This window comes from Scyliorhinus torazame, chromosome 23 (assembly GCF_047496885.1).
Source record: "Scyliorhinus torazame isolate Kashiwa2021f chromosome 23, sScyTor2.1, whole genome shotgun sequence".
Taxonomy (NCBI): Eukaryota; Metazoa; Chordata; class Chondrichthyes; order Carcharhiniformes; family Scyliorhinidae; genus Scyliorhinus; species Scyliorhinus torazame.
The window spans coordinates 6,434,077-6,455,263 of NC_092729.1; the positions used below are offsets into that span (position 1 = coordinate 6,434,077).

A 21,187-nucleotide genomic window follows, 5' to 3' on the forward strand; every position below is an offset into this window, starting at 1 on the left:
CCCTCTACACTGTCCCCATCAAACACTCCCCGGCCAGGTGCAGCACGGGGTTAGATACAGAGTAAAGCTCCCTCGACACTGTCCCCATCAAATACTCCCAGGACAGGTACAGCACGGGGTTAGATACAGAGTAAAGCTCCCTCGACACTGTCCCCATCAAACACTCCCAGGACAGGTACAGCACGGGGTTAGACACAGAGTAAAGCTCCCTCTGCAGTGTACCCATCAAACACTCCCAGGGCAGGTCCAGGGCGGCGTGAGATACAGAGTAATCCTCCCGCTACACTGTCCCCATCAAACACTCCCAGAACAGGTACAGCACGGGGTTAGATACAAAATTAAACTCCCTCTACACTGTCGCCATCAATCACTCCCAGGACATGTACAACACGGGGTTAGACACGTATAAAGCACCCTCTACACTGTCCCTTCAAACTCTCCCAGGACAGATACAGCACAGTATTAGATGCAGAGTAAAGCTCCCTCTGCACTGTCACCATCAAACACTCTCAGGGCAGGTACAGAACGTAAGAACATAAGAACTAGGAAGAGGAGTAGGCCATCTGGCCCCTCGACCCTCTTCCGCCATTGAATGAGATCATGGTTGATCTTTCCTGGACACAGCTCCACTCTCCGGCCCGAACATCATAACCCTTAATCCCTTTATTCTTCAAAAAACTATCTATATTTATCTTAAAAACATTTAATGAAGAAGAATCAACTGCTTCACTGGGCAAGGAATTCCATAGATTCACAACCCTTTGGATGAAGAAGTTCCTCCTAAGACCAGTCCTAAATCTACTTCCCCTTATTTTTCGGCTATGCCCCCTTGTTCTGCTTTCACCCGGCAGTGGCAGCAACCTGCCCGCATGTATCCTATCTATTCCCTTCATAATTTTATATGTTTCTATATGATCCCCCCCCCCCTCTCGCATCCTTCTAAATTCCAACGAGTACAGTCCCAGTGCACTCAATCTCGCCACGTAATCAAATCCCCTCAACTCTGGGATTAACCTAGTAATACTCCTCTGCACACCTGCCAGCGAGAGATAAAGGAGCAGATATGTAGAGAGATTGTGAATATGTGCAAAAGTAACAGGCTCGCTGTGTTGAGAGATTTTAATTTCCCCCTATATTGACTGAGACTCACTTAGTGCGAGGGGTTTGGAATGAATAGAGTTCGCAAGGTGTACCCAGAAAAGCTGTATGATGCAATATGTAGATAGTACAACTAGGGAAGGGGCAGTACTGGACCTAGTATTGATTGTGATTTGATTTGATTTATTATTGTTGCATGTATTAGTATACAGAGAAAATTATTGTTTCTTGCATGCTGTACAAACATTGTATACCGTACATAAGGAAAGAAGGAGAGACAGCAGAATATAATGTTAGTTATAACAAGTTGTAGAGAAAAGATCAACTTAATACAAGGTTGGTCCATTCAAAAGTCTGCTGGCAGCAGTGAAGAAGCTGTTCTTGCGTCGGTTGGTACGTGACCTCAAACTTTGGTCTTTTTTCCGAACAGAATAAGGTGGAAGAGAGTCCGGGGTGTGTGGGGTCCTTAATCTTGCTGGCTGCCTTTCCGAGGCAGTGAGAATTGTACACAGTATCAATGGATGGGAGGTTGGTTTGCGTGATGCATTGGGCGACATTCACGACCTTCTATCGTTTCCTGCGGTCTTCGGCAGAGCAGGATCCATTCCAAGTTGTGATACAACCAGAAAGATTACTTTCTATGTGCACCTGTAGAAGTTGGTTAGAGTCGTAGCTGACATGCCAAATTTCCTTCGTCTTCTGAGAAAGTACAGTCGTTGATGGCTTTCTTAACAAGAGTGTCGGCATGGGGAGACCAGGGCAGGTTGTTGGTGATCTGTACACCTAAAAACTTGACCGTTTCTACTTCGTTTCCTTTGATATATATAAGGGCATGTTCTCCACGACGCTTCCTGAAGTCGATGACAATCTCCTTCGTATTGTTGACATTGAGGGAGAGATTATTGTCGTCGGACCAGTTCAGCAGATTCTCTATCTCATTCATATTTGGAAATTAGCCTGGACAGCTGGTTGCGTTTTCAGTAGGGGAACATTTTGAGAGTAGTCATCACAATTCGTTACAATTAAGGGTACTTTTTGGATAGGGATGCAACTCGCGTTAAGTTGCTAAACTGGGGAAAGACAAGTTACAGTAATATTAGACAGGAATTGAAGTATTTAGAATGGGTGCGTCTGTTGGAAGGTAAATCAACATCGGGCATGTGGGAGCCTTTCAAGCGACAGTTAATTAGGATTAAAGAAAGTCACGCGCTTGAGAGAACCAAGGATAATATGGGTTTAGGGAACTTTGGATAATAAAGGATATTGTAAATCTCTACAAAAAGAGATGTGTACGGTCTACAAGGGTGGAGGCCGTCGAAACACTTCAGGGGAATCATAGACTTATTTTTAATCATATAATTTACAGTGCAGAAGGAGGCCATTCGACCCATCGAGTCTGCACCTGCTCTTGGAAAGAGCACCCTACCCAAGGTCAACACCTCCACCCTATCCCCATAACCCAGTAACTCCACCCACCACTGAGGGCAATTTTTGGACACTAAGGGCAATTTATCATGGCCAATCCACCTAACCTGCACATCTTTGGACTGTGGGAGGAAACCAGAGCACCCGGAGGAAACCCACGCACACACGGGGAGGATGTGCAGACTCCGCACAGACAGTGACCCAAGCCGGAATCGAACCTGGTCCCTGGAGCTGCGAAGCAATTGTGCTATCCACAATGCTACCGTGCTTGCCTTCATTGGAAGGAGTATCGAGGATAGAAATTGGCAAGTCATGCTGCAGTTGTATAGATAAGGCCGCACTTGGAATAGTATGCACAATTCCGGTCGCCACACTACCAGAAGGACGTCGAGGACTTGGAGAGGGTACAGAGCTGTTTAACCAAGATGTTGCCTGGTCTGGATGGTGTTAGTTATGTGGAGAGTCTGAATAGACTGGGACTATTTGCATTCGAACAACGGAGGTTGAAGGGCGACCTGACCGAAGTCTACAAGATTATGAGGCGCATGGATAGACTGGATGGACAGGCACTCGTACCCAGGGTGGAGGGGGTCAGTCACCAGGGGGCAAGGGTGGTGAGTGCCTGGAACGCGTTGTCAGGGGAAGTTTGGATACAGATACATTAATTGCATTCAAAAGGCATCTAGACAAATACCTGGATAGGATGGGTATAGAGATACCGCAGTAGGAAGTGCTGAGGGCTTTGGTCATGGTTTGTATCATGATCGGTACAGGCGTGGAGAGCGAAGGGCGTGTCCTCTGCTACATTGTTCTTTGTTCTTTGCTCACACTTCCTCCGTATCTCACACACCTCCTCTCGCAAGCACCCTCCCTGACTCAAACCCCTGCCTGTTTCACGCTCTCTGCCTCCCTCAGTTACTCACGAACACTCCAGATATTATGGCGGAGATGACTTACCTCTATGTTGTGTCATTACTTTCTGCGCCATCCTTCCCAGACCACCTACCTCCCTCATCCAATCGCCCGCTCTGTCTCCGCTCTCTTGCCTTTCCGTTCTCTCAGGCAATCTATGTCATTCTCTCGTTTTATCTTTTATTTCTCCCATCCTCTTTCTCTTCCACCCAATTTCTCTATCATTCTATTTTCTGTCGGGACATTTCACAAATTAGCTCACTTTCTCTTCCTCCACACGTCGTCCCGTCTTTCTCCCAGTTTAATTTTGTGTATCAGATGCAGGACCGGTATCGTTTAGGGACAGTGTGTTACTTTTCACAGCTTAATATGTTTCAATGCTGCTCTATGATGTGATGAGTTTCTGCAGGCTCTGAAGTTTCTGAGGTTCCAATGATTCAAAATGTTTTCTTTGTTTGAGGAACTGTGTCAGATGTACATTTGTAATCAAATACTTTGGAGTTTAAATAGTCCCAGATTATCATTTCATAGAAATGTTGTCTGTATGCTCACTTTGAACCCACTGAAATCTAATATCTGAATGGTCACAGGTACAGAGACAGCTACACCCCAGAGTGCGGCGGACCCACGCAGAGAACCACACTGAGAATTGGAACTGAATCACTGAATGGTCACAGGTACAGAGACAGCTACACCCCAGAGTACAGTGGAACCACCCAGAGAGAGACACTGACAATTGGAACTGAATCACTGAATGGTCACAGTTACAGAGGCAGCTACACCCCAGAGTACAGTGGAACCACCCAGAGAAACACACTGACAATTGGAACTGAATCACTGAATGGTCACAGTTACAGAGGCAGCTACACCCCAGAGTACAGTGGAACCACCCAGAGTAACACACTGACAATTGGAACTGAATCACTGAATGGTCACAGTTACAGAGGCAGCTACACCCCAGAGTACAGTGGAACCACCCAGAGAAACACACTGACAATTGGAACTGAATCACTGATTGGTCACAGTTACAGAGATAGCTACGCCCCAGAGTACAGTGGAACCACCCAGAGAAACACACTGACAATTGGAACTGAATCACTGAATGGTCAAAGTTACAGAGGCAGCTACATCCCAGAGTGCAGTGGAACCACCCAGAGAAACAGACTGACAATTGGAACAGAATCACTGAATGGTCACAGTTACAGAGGCAGCTACACCCCAGAGTGCAGTGGAACCACACAGAGAAACATACTGACAATTGGAACTGAATCACTGAATGGTCACAGTTACTGAGACAGCGACTCCCCGGAGTGCAGTAGAAACACCCAGAGAAACACACTGACAATTGGAACTTAATCACTGATTGGTCACAGTTACAGTGACAGCTACACCCCAGAGTGCAGTGGAACCACCCAGAGAAACACACTGACAATTGGAACTGAATCACTAAATGGTCAAAGTTACAGAGACAGCTACATCTCAGTGTGCTGTGGAACCACCCAGAGAAAGACACTGACAATTGGAACTGAATCACTAAATGGTCAATGTTAAAGAGAGAGCTACATCCCAGAGTGCAGTGGAACCACCCAGAGAAATGCAATACGACTGGAACTTTGGGGCAGCACGGTAACCTTGTGGATAGCACAATTGCTTCACAGCTCCAGGGTCCAAGGATCGATTCCGGCTTGGGTCACTGTCTGTGCGGAGTCTGCACATCCTCCCCGTGTGTGCGTGGGTTTCCTCCGGGTGCTCCGGTTTCCTCCCACAGTCCAAAGATGTGCAGGTTAGGTGGATTGGCCATGATAAATTGCCCTTAGTTTCCAAAACTGCCCTTAGTGTTGGTTGGGGTTATGGGGATGGGGTGGCGGTGTTGACCTTGGGTAGGGTGCACTTTCCAAGAGCAGACTCGATGGGCCGAATGGCCTCCTTCTGCACTGTAAATTCCATGATGATGGAACTGGATCACTAATGGTCACAGTTACAGAGGCAGCTACACCCCAGAGTGCAGTGGAACCACCCAGAGAAACACACTGACAATTGGAACTGAATCACTGAATGGTCACAGTTACAGCGACAGCTACACCCCAGAGTGCAGTGGAACCACCCAGAGAAACACACTGACAATTGGAACTGAATCACTGAATGGTCACAGTTACAGAGACAGCTACACCCCAGAGTGCAGTGGAACCACCCAGAGAAACACACTGACAATTGGAACTGAATCACTGAATGGTCGCAGTTACAGAGACAGCTACACACCAGAGTGCAGTGGAACCACCCAGAGAAACACACTGACAATTCGAACTGAATCACTGAATGGCCACAGTTACATAAGCAGCGACATCCAAGAGTGCAGTGGAACCACCCAGAGAAACACACTGACAATTGGAACTGAATCACTGAATGATCAAAGTTACAGAGAAAGCTACACCCCAGAGTGCAGTGGAACCACCCAGAGAAACACACTGACAATTGGAACTGAATCACTGAACGACCACAGTTACAGAGACAGCTACATCCCAGAGTGCAGTGGAACCATCCAGAGAAACACACTGACCATTGGAACTGAATCACTGAACGATCACAGTTACAGAGACAGTTACATCCCAGAGTGCAGTGGAACCACCCAGAGAAACACACTGACAATTGGAACTGAATCACTGAATGGTCACAGGTACAGAGGCAGCTACACCGCAGAGTGCAGTGGAACCACCCAGATAAACACACTGACAATTGGAACAGAATCACTGAATGGTCACCGTCGAGTGAGGGATATCACTGAAAAAGTCTGAGATCCAGAAATGGGACTGATGTTGTTTCAGTGGACTTTGGGAAAGAATTAGAAGCGGGAGATCGATGAATGATGTGCGGGGTGCGGGACTATGATGACCGAGTCTGTGTCTCCAGAGTCGATGAGGTCAGTGAAAGCCTTGGAATCAATATTGTGATGTTCACTGGTGGGGCCCTGGTCCGGGGGAGGTAGCAGGATGTACCTGAGAGTTGCTCAGCCTCTGTGAGGAAGAGGTCAGTACACCAGCCAATAATGGCACCGCCCTTGTGAGCAGCTTAGATGACTCATTCAGAGTTGGATATTAGAGAAGGATTGGAGCAAGTTCAGAGGGAGACGGGATAGAGTGGGTGTGAGGAACGGAGACATTGAGACGGTCGATGTCGCACTAACTGATCCATGGAAAGATCAAGAGCCCTTCTTTTACGCCTTTCAGATTTTGATAGTTGATCCATGTGATGAACACAGTCCAGCATTTGGAAACTCTTCACTCACTCAAAAAGTAATATTTGCTTTCACTGAGCCCAATTTCGTAATGTGTTTATTCACATTTTTGAAAAATATGTTCAACGATGTTGCAACCTCAATATCCCTGAGGCAGTTCCTCAGGGTATAAATTAAAGTCTTTTGGAATATATGACCTCAGTGTTTCAGACAGAGAGGTTGTCACAGCCCGAAGGACACATCACTTCACACTGAAAATGCGTTATCCAATTAATATTGCTGAGAAAATATTCTACCCAATCGTTGCTATTGTTGGTGTTCCTGGTAAGTGACTATTACCATTCAAGTTGTGTAAGTCTGTGCGTAAGCGGCACTCTGATTTAAAACTGTGACTGAAAATGTCTAATCCTGATGTCGTGCTCACAATTATACAGACACCTAATCAACGATGTACTTCACTGAAGTCAAATGTCTTTCAACATGCTTGATGAAAAAGCATTCAGCATGGTTTGAATGCTTTTCGTCAACTCACAATAAATCTCCGTGTGTAACTCACGGGATCACTGATCAATGAAGTTGTTATATTGATGGAATCTTGCTAAAAGTCAGATTTGGTCTCAGTGAAGGCAATCTGTCTGTAGGAAGGTTGTGGGAGTAAGAATTAAATCAAACGTAGTGTGGATAACTAACCAGACTGGAATATATGACAGCAGTGAATAAGGATCAGTGGAAACATCTGTCGGTGTCGAATTGCACTGAGTTTGGGTCACTAACCAGAGTGGAATATCTGACAGCAGTGAACAAGGATTACTGGAAGTTATACTGGAAGTATAGTTGTGCTGAATATGGGTCTCTCATCAGAGTGGAATATTTGATCGTATTGTCCAGCTATTACTGGGACTATCTGTCCGTGTAGAATTGTATTGTGTGTGCGTAAGGAACTGAACTGAAATAAGTTCATTCTATTTTGAAATTCTGTGTTTTATTTGGTGCGCCGTTGCTCCATTCTATTGAGCTCTCTCTCTCTCTCTCCCTGTCTGTCTGTGTGTGTGTGTCTCTCTCTCACTCTCCCTGTCTGTCTGTGTGTGTGTGTCTCTCTCTCCCTGTCTGTGTGTGTGTGTCTCTCTCACTCTCCCTGTCTGTCTGTGTGTGTGTCTCTCTCTCTCTCTGTCTGTCTGTCTGTGTGTGTGTGTGTCTCTCTCTCACTCTCCCTGTCTGTCTGTGTGGGTCTCTCTCACTCTCCCTGCCTGTCTGTGAGTATGTCTCTCTCTCTCTCTCTCCCTGCCTGTCTGTGAGTGTGTCTCTCTCTCTCTCTCTCCCTGTCTATGTGTGTGTGTGTGTCTCTCTCCCCCTGTCTGTGTGTGTGTGTGTCTCTCTCTCCCTGTCTGTCTGTGTGTGTGTCTCTCTCTCTCCCTGTCTGTCTGTGTGTGTGTGTGTCTCTCTCTCTCTCCCTGTCTGTCTGTGTGTGTGTGTCTCTCTCTCTCTCTCCCTGTCTGTCTGTGTGTGTGTGTGTGTCTCTCTCCCTGTCTGTCTGTGTGTGTGTGTCTCTCTCTCTAGCTGTTTTATTTTTGGAATTGAGTGAAAGGGTTTGGCTGTGTTTTGATGATGGTTTTATATTTGTTGCGTGAAGTGAAATGTCTCGATATCTGTTTTCTATTGAACTGCTCCAACACAGACTGATATCACTTACACTCTGACAATTAATAAAACCCACAATCGTGCAGTATTCGTACAGGTTTTGTGATATGTGTCTCATGCCTATTCATCCTGAAATGAACTCCAATGTTTGTTCAATTTTATGAATATTTGTTGTTGAAATCCATCCGTCTCCAGTAATTTCCCTCCACATATATTCCACCCTCTGGCTTCCTATCAGCACTTGACATTTTCATTGGGATCAGTTAATGCGACATCGACTGTCTCAATGTCTCTGTTCCTCACACGCACTCTATCCCGTCTCCCTATGAACTTGCTCCAATCTTTCTCGAATATACAACCCTGACCTGGCCATCTAAGCTGCTCACAAGGGTAGTGCCATTCTTGGCTGGTGTGCTCACAGAGGCTGAGCACCAACTCTCAGGTACATCCTGCCAACTCCCCCTGGACACGCACCCCATCACTGAACATCACGATATTGTTTGCAGGTCTGTCACTGACCTCATCGACTCTAGAGACGCAGCCCAGGTCATCATAGTCCCGCAACTCCACAGATCCTGCATAGACCTCCCGCGTCTACCTCCTTCCCAAAATCCACAAATAGGAAAGTCCCAGTAGACCCATTATTTCAGCCTCTTCCAGCCCCAACAAACCCATTTCTTCCTATCTTGATGCAATATACTTTTCTCTGTTCTGTCCCTTTCCACCGACATTGGTGGAACCGTGGCCCAGTGATTCCCGGTGTGGGTCACTGTCCGTGCGGAGTCTACACGTTCTCTCTGTGCCTTCGTGGGTTTCCTCCGCGTGCTCCGGTTTCCACCCTCAGTCCAAAGATGTGCAAGTTAGGTGCATTGGCCATGCTAAATTGTTTCTTATTGTTAAAAAAGCTGTGTAGGTTAGATTATGGAGTTAATGTCAGAGGGTGGGGGAGTAAAGTTGGATTAGGTACTCTTTCAGAAGTTCGGTGCAGATTTAATGGGCCGAATGACCTCCATCTGCACTGTAGGGATTATATGATTCCTGATTCCTCTGGTGCCATATAAGCTAGGTCCATTTTCCTGGCCCGAACCGCCTTATCTTCACAATGGATGTCCATTCCCTCTGCACATCTGTTCTCCAACACGAGGGTTGCGTACAGATCCTCACACCCTATTTCCTGTAAAGACTGTACCTCATTCTTCCACTTTCTCCGCCTCCATCGCCTCTGTTCTGACGATGACGTGTTCGAAAATAGCCCTTGTGGCATGTCTGTCTTTTCCTTCACCGGGGCTGTCCCCACCTTCCTTTTGTTGACAGGCCTCTCAATCGTGCTCAATTCATTTCTCACACCTCTGTCCTCACAGATCCCCCTCCCTCCCGGAAACATGATAGGGTTCCGTTATCCTCACTTCCCACACCATCAGCCTCCACATTGAAAGGAAAGTCCTCCTCCATTTATGCCAACTTCAGAATTATGTGACCATGAAATACATCTTCACTTCTCTCCAACCTCCCCCCACAACACATTTTCTGCATTCCTCAGGTACGGCTCCTTCCTCGACACCCTTGTCCACGTCCCCATCACACCTCACACCACTTTCCCTTCTCACAGCACTTTCCCCTGCAATCAGAGACGGTGCAACAATTGTCCCTTGAGCTCCTCCTGTCGCATGGTTCTCAGCAGCAAACTCTCCTTTCTGGGGAAGCAGCGATTCACTTCTGTTCCTTCAATTTGTTCTGCTGTATTCGCTGCTGCCAATACCGTCTCCTCTGCATTGAAAATACTAAACACAGACTGGGAGGCTGCTTTGCACTCAGCCACCAGGCATTAACCCAGCCTTCCTGTGGCGGCCATTTTAACTCAGCATCTTGCTCTCAGGCCTAGATGTCTGACCTTGGCCTGTGGCAAGAATGTAGCGAAGCCCAACGCAAGCTGGAGGAGCAACATCTGATCTTCCAATTCGGATGTTACATCCCGCAGGACGAACTTTAATTTCAACAACTTCAGACTGGGAACTTTCTCCTCCATCTTAACGCCCTTGTTTTGGAATTTCTATACTTTTTTGTCGAATGCAATGAGTCCGAATCTGGAGAGAGTCTGTTCCGTCCAAGTGAACCCAGGAGAATGTCCAATGCCGGAAAGGGAATATTCCTGACAAAAGCTTGGCAGGGATAGTTTTTAAACAGGGAGAGGATGGATTTCTGGGAACAGTGATGTGGGGATGTTCCAGTCATGGCAATGGGGGATTCCTGGGAGCGGGTGTTTTACGAATGACTAAACCTGGGAGGGGTGATCCCTCGGAATGTTCTGGAGACGGGACAGACTCTATTCTGGACAGGCTGGACTGCACGGTAGCACAGTGGTTGCCACAGTGGATTCACAGCTCCAGGGTCCCATGTTCGATTCCCGGCTTGGGTCACTGTCTGTGCGGAGGCTGCACATCCTCCCCGTGTCTGCGTGGGTTTACTCCGGGTGCTCCGGTTTCCTCCCACAGTCCAAAGATGTTCAGGTTAGGTGGATTGGCCATGATAAATTGTGTTTAATTTCCTAACAATTTAGATGGGGGTCACTGGGTGATGGGGATGGGGTGGGCATAACTGGTTTTCTCTTTCCAAGGCCCGGTGCAGACTCGATGGGCCGAATGGCCTCCTTTTGCACTATACTTTCTATATTTCTATTCCTCCCATGATTATGAAGTGGGAAGGTCCAGCTTTTTTTGTATTTGTTCCATTGGTCTTGGAGTATTCAAATAAACCAGGTGTGGTGTCCAACCCCATCAGAAATCCAGTCCAGGGAACGGTTCTATCCGGGGAGTTGTCCAATAATTGAGCTGGGATGACAATCTCTGGTCTGTTTGTATCCGGTTTGGGAAACCTGGCCGGCCTGAGTGAATCCTGTAAATCAGACTAAATGAAAAATGTAACTTCTCCCAAAAGTCTCTGAATTATAAACATTTTCCTACCACTGCCATCAAACTGACAGGGCTGCAATATTCACACTCTTCTCCCCATTCCCCATCTTTAGCACTGGAGTTATATTTTCTACTTCCTTTCCTGCAATGTTAATCTCTGTGCCGACTCCTCTCCCACTGCCACCCGCCCACTGTCCATTATATTGATGCTGAAATTGTCTCCTGGTTCAGACAGGGAGATTCTTTATCCAGTAATTTCCTGCGTCTCTCCTTTCTCTCTCTGACAGTTAATTTACTGGGAATTGTGATTCTCTGTCGGGGGAAGTGTGGCCTCTCTACCTGCTCCACTCGCTACCTGGTGGCCATGGCAATGGCGGATCTGCTGTTTATTATCACTGACCCCATACTGAACAGGATCAATGTTTATTATTTCCCCCTGAATTTCCTGGACATCACCCCTGTGTGTCGTATTCGCGCTGTTCTGCTCTCTGCAGCTGGGGACTGTTCTGTCTGGTTCACCCTCACTTTCTCCTTTGATCGATTTGTGGCCATTCGCTGCCAGAAACTGAAAACTAAATATTGCACCGAGAAAACTGCGGCTGTGGTTCTGTCAACAAGCGGCCTCCTGCTCTTTGTAAAAAACATCCCTGTGTACTTTTCGTATGAACCTTGGGGGTTAATCGACAATGTCCAGTGGTTCTGTCGGACAAAGAGCAGCTTTTTCACTGACCCAGGATGGGTTGGATATAACTGGCTTGTTAAGGTTTTAACCCCATTGATCCCGTTCTTCTCAATCCTGTTGATCAACGCTCTGACAGTCAGACACATTTTACTCACCAGTCGAATCCGGAAGACACTGAGGGCTCAGAGTCAGGGAGACAATCGCAAAGACCCAGAGATGGAGAGCAGAAGGAAGTCAATGATTTTACTCTTCAGCATCTCCGGAGCTTTCATTCTCCTCTGGACCGTGTTTGTTATTAAATTTTTCTGTGTTGAAGTGAGAGGATTACATAACCTTACGCTTCCTCAATATAATTTACAACAAGTCGGATATATGCTGCTGGATTTAAATTGCTGCACAAACACATTTATTTATGTGGTGACTCAGTCCAGGTTCAGGGAGCAGATCAAGATCGCGCTGAAATACCCGGTTATATCAATTATTAAATTAATGTGCTAATGTGTAAATAAAACTGACTGACAGCCCCTCAGCCAATCAGCAGCTTCAGCCACTGACCGATAGCCTCTCAGCCAATCAGCAGCTCCAGCAACTGACTGACAGGCTCTCAGCAAATCAGCAGCTCCAGCCTGACCGCCCCTCAGCCAATCAGGAACTCCAGCCGCTGACTAATAGCCTCTCAGCCAATCAGCAGCTCCAGCCGCAGACTGCCAGCCCCTTAGCCAATCAAGATCTCTAGCTGCTGACTGACAGGCCGTTAGTCAATCAGGAACTCAAGCTGCAAAATGAAAGTGGCCTCAGCCAATTGGCCACACGACCTGACAACACAGTGGAGCCAATCCGGGAACTGGGAATACTGACTGACAGAACGTTCAACCAATCAGAAACTCCGCGTTCATACTGCCTTCGCCGCAGCCAATCAGAAACTCCGATTTAAGAATGACAGCTGGTGGCACCAACAGAGGCAGCACCATGGCGTGATTGGCTGTGGGGATGGGGGAGGAGCGCTAGAAAGGCTGGCTGGGGAGGGTGGTGGAGCAATGGCAGTGCTGGCTGTGGAGGGGTGGGGGAGCACTGGCAGAGCTGGCAGTGGGGGGGAGCAGTGGCAAGGCTGGCTGTGGGGGGAGCAATGGCAGTGCTGACTGCGGGTGGGGTGTGGGGAGCACTGGCAGGGCTGGCAGTGTGAGAGCACTGGCTGGGCTGGCTGTGGTGGGGGGGGGTGCACTAGCAGTACTGGCTGTGGAGGAGTGGGGAGCACTGGCAAGGCTGGCTGTGGGGTGGGGAGCAATGCCAGTGCTGGCTGCGGAGGGGGGCACTGGCAGAGCTGGCTGTGGGAGAGCACTGGCAGTTCTGATGTGGGGTGGTGTGGGGAAGCACTGGCAGAGCTGGCTGTGGGGTGGGGAAGCACTGGCAGAGCTGGCTGTGGGAGTGTGGGGGCATCCACGGGCAGGATTGTGTGGGGATCGGGGCAGAGGCAGGGTCGGCTGGGGGCTCATTGGCAGGGCTGGATGGTGGTTAGCACTGGGAGCGCTGCCTGGGAGAGCACTGGCAGGGAACTGGCACGCCTGGCAGGAATGCACTCGTGGGGCTGGCTGGAGACAAGCACAGGGAGGGCTGCCATCGGGGAGAGAGACTTACAGTGCTGGCTGCGGAGTGGGCCTCCGGCACAACTGGCTGGGGAAAGCGTTGCACCCCATCGCCACAACCCCCACTCCCCCACACAATATCATACTCTCCTCCCCACACCCCAGTATCACACCCTGCCCCCCCAAACCAAAGTACCACACCCTCCACCCCCACCCCAGTATCACACCCTCCACCCGCACACCCCAGTATCACCACGTCCACCCCCACACCCCAGTATCACACCCTCCACCCCGACACCTAATTATCACACCATCCAAACCCACACCCCAGTATCACACCCTCCACCCGCACATCCCAGTATCACACCCTCCACCCCCACACTCCAGTATCGCACCCTCCACCCCCAAACCCCAGAATCACCCCCTCCACCCCCAAACCCCAGTATCACCCCCTCCACCCCTAAACCCCATGATCTCACCCTCCACCACCACACCCCAGTGTCACCCCCTCCACCCCCACACCCCAGTATCACACCCTGCGCCCCACGTCTCAGTATCACACCCTCCACCCCCACACACCAGTATCACACACCACACTCACACCCCAGCATCACACCCTCCATCCCCACCCCAGTATCACACCCTCCACCCCCACACCCAATTATCACACCATCCAAACCCACACCCCAGTATCACACCCTCCACCCGCACATCCCAGTATCACACCCTCCACCCCCACACTCCAGTATCGCACCCTCCACCCCCAAACCCCAGTATCACCCCCTCCACCCCCAAACCCCAGTATCACCCCCTCCACCCCTAAACCCCATTATCTCACCCTCCACCACCACACCCCAGTGTCACCCCCTCCACCCCAACACCCCAATATCACACCCTGCCCCCACGTCCCAGAATCACACCCTCCATCCCCACACCCCAGTATCACACCCTCCACCCCCACACACCAGTATCACACACCACACCCACACCCCAGTATCACACCCTCAACCCCCACACCCCAGTATCACACCCTCCACCCCCACCCCAGTATCACACCCTCCACTCCAACACCCCAGTATCACACCCTCCACTCGCACACCCGAGTATCACACCCTGCCCCCCACGTCTCAGTATCACCCCCACACCCCAGTATCACACCCAAACCTCGCACACCCCAGTATCACACCCTCCACCCGCACACCCCAGTATCACCCCGTCCACCCCCACACCTCAGCATCACACCCTCCATCCCCACCCCAGTATCACACCCTCCTCCCCCACACCCAATTATCACACCATCCAAACCCACACCCCAGTATCGCACCCTCCACCCCCAAACCCCAGTATCACCCCCTCCACCCCCAAACCCCAGTATCACCCCCTCCACCCCTAAACCCCATGATCTCACCCTCCACCACCACACCCCATTGTCACCCCCTCTACCCCCACACCCCAGTATCACACCCTGCGCCCCACGTCCCAGTATCACACCCTCCATCCCCACACCCCAGTATCACACCCTCCACCCCCACACACCAGTATCACACACCACACTCACACGCCAGCATCACACCCTCCATCCCCACCCCAGTATCACACGCTCCACCCCCACACCCAATTATCACACCATCCAAACCCACACCCCAGTATCACACCCTCCACCCGCACATCCCAGTATCACACCCTCCACCCCCACACTCCAGTATCGCACCCTCCACCCCCAAACCCCAGTATCACCCCCTCCACCCCCAAACCCCAGTAGCACCCCTTCCACCCCTAAACCCCATTATCTCACCCTCCACCACCACACCCCAGTGTCACCCCCTCCACCCCAACACCCCAATATCACACCCTGCCCCCACGTCCCAGTATCACACCCTCCATCCCCACACCCCAGTATCACACCCTCCCCCCCACACACCAGTATCACACACCACACCCACACCCCAGTATCACACCCTCAACCACCACACCCCAGTATCACACCCTCCACCCCCACCCCAGTATCACACCCTCCACTCCAAGACCCCAGTATCACACCCTCCACCCGCACACCCGAGTATCACACCCTGCCCCCCACGTCTCAGTATCACACCCTCACCCCAGTATCACACCCAAATCTCGCACACCCCAGTATCACACCCTCCACTTTCTCACCCCAGTATCACACACCCCACCCCCACACCACAGTATCACCCTCCAGCCCCACACCCCAGTATCACACCCTCCACCACCACATCCCAGTATCACACCCTCCAAAACCACACCCCGGTATCACACCCTCCACCGCCAAAACTCAGTATCACACCCTCCGCCCCCACACCCCAGTATCACACCCTCCACCCCCACTCCAGTATCACACCCTCCACCCCACACCCCAGTGTCATACAGACCACCTCCACACCCCAGTTTCACACCCTCCACCCCCACACCCCAGTATCACACCCTCCACCCCCACACCCCAGTATCACACCCTCCACCCCCACATCCCAGTATCACACCCTCCACCCCCACACCCCAGTATCACGCCCTCAACCCCCAAACCCCAGTACCACACCCTCCACCCCCACACCCCAGTATCACACCCTCCACCCGCACTCCCCAGTAACACACCCTCCACCCCCACACCCCAGTATCACACCCTCCACTACCACACCCCAGTATCACACACTCCACCATCACACACCATTATCACACCATGCACCCCCCCACCCCAGTATCACACCCTCCACCCCCACACCACAGTATCACACACCTCGACCACACCCCAGTATCACACCCTCCACCCCCACACCCCAGTATCACACCCTCCACCCCCCACATCAGTATCACATCCTCCACCCCCACACACCAGTCTCACACCTTCCACCCCCACACTCCAGTATCACACCCTCCACCCCCACACCCCAGAACCACACCCTCCACCCCCACCCCAGTATCACCCCCTCCACACCCACACCCCAGTATCAAACCCTCACCCCCAAACCCCAGTATGACACCCTCCACCCCCACCCCAGTATCTCACCCTCCACCCCCACACCCTAGTATCACGCCCTCCACACCCCCACCCCAGTATCTCACCCTCACCCCCACACCCAAGTATCACACCCTCCACCAACACACCCCATTATCACACCCTCCGCCCCCACACCCCAGTGTCACACCCTCCATCGCCACATCCCAGTATCACACCCTCCACCCCCACACCCCATTACCACACCCTTCACCCCCTCACCCCAGTATCACACCCTCCACCCGCACACCCCAGTATCACATTCTCCACCCCAAACCCCATTATCACACCCTCCACCCCCACCCCAGTATCACACCCTCCACCCTCACACCCCAGTATCACCCTCTACCCCCACACCCCAGTATCACACCCTCCAACCCCACACTCCAGCTTTTGATCTACCTGAGTGTTCTTGGAGATCTGGGGAACAGCGCTTCACTTGGGAAAAAATGGACTAATCAATTTGCCTGAGTAAACAATCTTGTTCCGAAATTTCAAAAAATGTACAATCGATAATCGTTAATGCTCTTTTCCTCCATTTAGGTAGTGAGTAATTGGCAAAGTGTGACAGGTCAGTTATTGTACAGAGCTGGAATCGAACTCGGGTTACCGCAGCGCGAGGCCAGAAAGTAAACACGTGGCAAAAGCTGCTTTTTAAACAGAACAATGCAGCCTGTCACAAAATACACCGACTTCTAATTATAAATGTGCTGCTGCTTTTATTTATGCACCGCACATGTTTTGGAAATATAATAAACGCCAGGCAGCGCCCACGGTGAGACAGGCTCGAACTTACAATTAAGTTGATGCTGTGAAGTAACCAGTGAGCTAAAGCTGACACTGACGTCAAGCACGGACACATTGTATATGAAGGATTACCGTGATCAAACTCGCCGTGGTGGGTAGCATTGAGGGGAAACTCCAGGTGTCGCTGCACATCACCTCACAGCCAGACGTGACCAAAAATTTTAAAGTGCGTGAAGTAACAACGGAGGACATTCATTCCGTTTAACCTCAGTGGCTCTTTAGATTAGCAGATCATTCAATCCCACTCGACCGACCTTTCCACAGAGGCATGCATTTGAATGCTGTTGTTTCTCGCATTGAAATTCTAAACAGTACGAAGTCTTACAACACCAGGTTAAAGTCCAACAGGTTTGTTTCGATGTCACTAGCTTTCGGAGCGCTGCTCCTTCCTCGCCTGAGGAAGGAGCAGCGCTCCGAAAGCTAGTGACATCGAAACAAACCTGTTGGACTTTCACCTGGTGTTGTAAGACTTCGTACTGTGCTCACCCCAGTCCAACGCAGGCATCTCCACATCATGAAATGCGAAAGTCATTGTTGTATCTGCCTCCGCCAATCTCTGATATGTAAAGGGGCTTCAGGTAGCCTGTGAGGTGATGTATAGTCAGAGTTTTGTGCAAAGGCTGTTTGGAATGAAATAAATGGGTGTTTGTGAAAAAGGAACAGAACTTTAGACTCTTCATATCACAGCAACCAAAACGTCTAACACGGTTTACTTTCACTCTGTTCACTGTAGGGCACTGTTTACATGTACTCTGTTTACGGCAATGTGCGGTTTACATAAACACTGTTTAGTTAGTGTACTCTTTACATAGACTTTGTCTACAGCAGTGTACAGTTTGCATAAACACGTTTTACTGTCGGGCACTGTTCACATAGACACAGTCTGTACAGAGACACAGACTGTAAACCGTACACTACTGTAAATAGTGTATATGTAAACAGTGTCTTACAGTAATTATTGTTCATGTAAACCGTACACTGTTGTACGGAGTCAATGTAAACAGTGTTTACAGTCTTGTGCGGTTAGCTTTCGCTCCGTTTACTGTAGGTCACGGTTTACATGGACTCTGCTTACTGTATGGCACTGCTTGAATACTGTTAACTGTAGGTCTCTGTTTACATGCACTCTGTTTACAGTGGTGTACGGTGTATCCAAATGTTGTTTACTGTAGGACATTGTTGACATAGACTCTGTATACAACAGTTTACGGTTTCTACAAACACTGGTTACTGTAGTGCACTTTTTACACAGACACTTTTTACTGCAGGTTACGGTTTTGAAAAACTGTTTCCTGCAGGGCTCTTTTTACATAGACTCTGCTTACAGCAGTCCTCGGTTTACATGAACACTGTTACGGCACTGTTTACATAGACAGCGGAGTATGGTTCACGTTAACACTGTTTACTGTAGGGCGCTGTTTACACAGACTTAGTTAACAGCAGCATACATTTTAAGAAACACTGTTTATTTTTGGACACTGTTCACATAGAGTTTTTGCAGCAGTATACACTTCACATAAATACTGTTTACTGTAGGGCACTGTTTACATTGACTCTGTTTACAGTACTGTACATTTTACAGAAACACAGTTTACAGTAGGACACTGTTTACACAGACTCTGTTTACAACAGTGTACGGTTTACATGAACAATAATTACTGTAAGGCACTGTTTACATATACACTATTTACAGTAGTGTACGGTTTACATTAACGCTGTTTACTGGAGGGCGCTGTTTACATAGACTTTGTTTACAGCAGCATACGATTTAAGAAACACTGTTTAGTTTTGGACACTGTTCACATAGAGTTTTTGCAGCAGTGTACACTTCACATAAATACTGTTTACTGTAGGGCACTGTTTACATTGACTCTGTTTACAGTAGTGTACATTTTACAGAAATACTGTTTACAGTAGGACACTGTTTACACAGACTCTGTTTACAACAGTGTACGGTTTACATGAACAATAATTACTGTAAGGCACTGTTTACATATACACTATTTACAGAAGTGTACGGTTTACATTAACGCTGTTTACTGGAGGGCGCTGTTTACATAGACTTTGTTTACAGCAGCATACGATTTAAGAAACACTGTTTAGTTTTGGACACTGTTCACATAGAGTTTTTGCAGCAGTGTACACTTCACATAAATACTGTTTACTGTAGGGCACTGTTTACATTGACTCTGTTTACAGGAGTGTACATTTTACAGAAACACTGTTTACAGCAGGACACTGTTTACACATACTCTGTTTACAGTAGTGTACGGTTTGCATAAAAACTATTTATTATTGGCCACTGTTGCATAGACTCTATTTGGAGCAGGGTATGGCTTACATAAACACTGTTTACTGTAGGGAACTGTTTACATGGACCAGGTTTACCGTATTGTACGTTTACGTAACCACTGTTTACTGTAGGGCACTGTTTACATAGACTCTGTTTGCAGCAGTGTATCTATTAAATAAACACTGTTCACTGTAGGGCACCGTTTATGTAGAATCTGTTTCCAGAAGTATACTGTTTACATAAACACTTGTTGCTGTAGTGCTCTATTCACATAGACTATGTTTACAGTAGTGTATGATTTACATAAACACTGTTTACTGTCGGGCACCGTTTATATAGAATCTGCTTCCAGCAGTGTACTGCTTACATAAACACTGTGTGCTGTAGTGCTTTATTTACATAGACCCTGTTTACGGCAGAATTTATTTTAAATAAACACTGTTTGCTGTCGGGCACCGTTTATATAGAATCTGTTTCTAGCAGTATACTGTTTACATAAACACTGTTTACTGTAGAGCACCGTTTATATAGAATCTGTTTCCAGCAGTATACTGTTTACAGAAACACTGTTTACTGTAGTGCACCGTTCATATAGAATCTGATTTCAGCAGTATACTGTTTACATAAACACTGTTTACATGTAGGGCACCGTGCCTATAGAATCTGTTTCCAGCAGTACACTGTTCACATAAACAGTGTTTACTGTAGGGCACCGTTTAGAAAGATTCTGTTTACAGCAGTATACCGTTTACATAAACACTGTTTACTGTAGAGCACCGTTTATATAGAATCTGTTTCCAGCAGTATACTGTTTACATAAGCACCGTTTACTGAAGTGCACCGTTCATATAGAATCTGATTCCAGCAGTATACTGTTTACATAAACACTATTTACTGTAGGGCACCGTTTATATAGAATCAGTTTCCAGCAGTATGCTGTTTACATAAACACTGTTTGCTGTCGGGCACCGTTTATACAGAATCTGTTTCCAGCAGTACACCGTTTACATAAACACTGTTTACTGTAGAGCACCGTTTATATAGAATCTGTTTCCAGCAGTGTACTGTTTACATAAGCACTGTTTACTGTAGAGCACCGTTTATATAGAATCTGTTTCCAGCAGCATACTGTTTACATAAACACTGTTTACTGTAGGGCACCGTTTATATAGAATCTGTTTCCAGCAGTATACTGTGTACATAAACATTGTTTACTGTAGAGCACCGTTTATACAGAATCTGTTTCCAGCAGTATACCATTTACATAAACACTGTTTACTGTCGGGCACCGTTTATACAGAATCTGTTTCCAGCAGTCTACTCTTTACATAAACACTGTTTGCTGTAGTGCTATATTTACAAAGACACTATTTACAGTAGTGTATGATTTACATTAACATTGTTTACTGTAGAGCACTGTGCACCCAGACTTTGTTGGCAGTCGTGTGGGGTTTACATCAATATTGTTTACCGTAGCGTACTGTTTACATAGACTGTTAAGCGTAGGGCACTGTTTATATAGTCACTGCTTACAGCACTGTGATTTACAGAAAAACTGTTTACTGTAGTGCACTGCTTACATAAACTCTGTTTAC

The 21,187-nt window shown here is 48.3% G+C and overlaps 1 long non-coding RNA gene across 1 annotated transcript in view; it reads right to left on the reverse strand.

Annotated features, from left to right (window-relative positions):
• LOC140399564 (uncharacterized) overlaps positions 1–21,187 on the reverse strand; it is a 277,771-nt gene that overhangs the window by 83,787 nt on the left and 172,797 nt on the right. The gene's annotated exons all lie outside the window — the stretch shown is intronic.